Below are 1,381 nucleotides of genomic sequence, written 5' to 3' on the forward strand. Positions count from 1 at the left end.
CTTATATTTTGTTTTGCTATATTCTATTTCTCCTATTTAAACATTGTAAATGTAAGCTTATATTTAGAGGTCTGAACCTCTATAATCTTTGTTTCTCTGTATCTTTTTAGTTTTCAGTTTCAAGCATGGGCTAGTATTGCGCATGACTGCTAGACCCTTTAGCTTATTCCATATGCAAAAAGCCCAATCCAGTACTGGAGAAAATATACTACTGAACCTATTAAATATATTGCTGCTAATTCAAGATGTAAATTTTATGAAGGCACAAAGGTAACTAGGATTTGGACAGTTATAAAATATTGACTTAATTCAACAGAAATCTTATTCCAATCCAGTGCAATGCAGCTTTGTGTAGTGTGTGCAGTGCTGATCTTTAATGTCTCTTGCCTTTCACTAAATGCAACCAACTTCATATGAAGATTCCTATGTAAAGAAAGAATGAATTTGTGCACTGGTAAATAATCCATACTAAGGTACAATGGTCTTACTTTCATTTCAAAGGGGGAGAGAATTGGACTTTCAGAACAATATAACCACAATTTTCTGATGTTAATTTATTCAGTATGCTCTTTTGGATTGTCCTAGATAATTCTGTTTATTTCTATATAAATACTGTTTTAATTTTAGAGAAAATATTCTATGAGATTGTATAGAATACTGTTATTTAAAACTTAGTTCTAAATAAGGAAGTTGTCCAAAAATCTATACATGAGCATATTACCCAAATGTTTATATGTGTACAAAAAGAAAGTTATCTTATTTTCTCCTAAGATATATACGCACATAAATACTCATTTATATTTTAGAACTATAATTTGTATTATAGACACTACAATTTTTATCTATTGTTTAATTATTTTATAGTGCTTGCTATGCTTGAATACTCTGCAGCCTCTTATGACCAACAGGGTTTTTTTTCAGAAGATAGTTTTAAGTTCATGTAGTACCTATTAAATCACTGACTACTCTGTTCTGTGGTTTGGCTGTTTCTTGGAGATTATAGTTGCTTGTAGACATTAAAAAACAAACAAACAAAATGTACTTTATTGGAAGAAGCATACTACTTTGACTGGGCTCTGCAGGATCTGCATAGATTGGGCACTTCAGCAGGGGTTTTTGGAGCTTTTATATAAAGCTGATTCAATCACCTGTTAGATAAAAGTGCCAAACCCCCACCCCCACTAAAGCGCCCAATCTATACAGACGTTGGGTGAGCCAGGTCCAAATGACGTGCTGCCTCTTCCGGGCATGCTCTGGGCTCAGTGCAGGAGCATGCCAAGTTTAAAGCAAAGCACCATTTGTTCGTTTGTTTTGTTAATGTCTGCAAGCAACCTACATTACTAGTCAGAGATGGAGGTGGGTAACCTATTTTGGCTAATAC

The sequence above is a fragment of the Gavialis gangeticus genome, unplaced genomic scaffold (genome assembly GCF_001723915.1).
Source record: "Gavialis gangeticus isolate Ggan-Ray unplaced genomic scaffold, GavGan_comp1, whole genome shotgun sequence".
NCBI lineage: Eukaryota > Metazoa > Chordata > Crocodylia > Gavialidae > Gavialis > Gavialis gangeticus.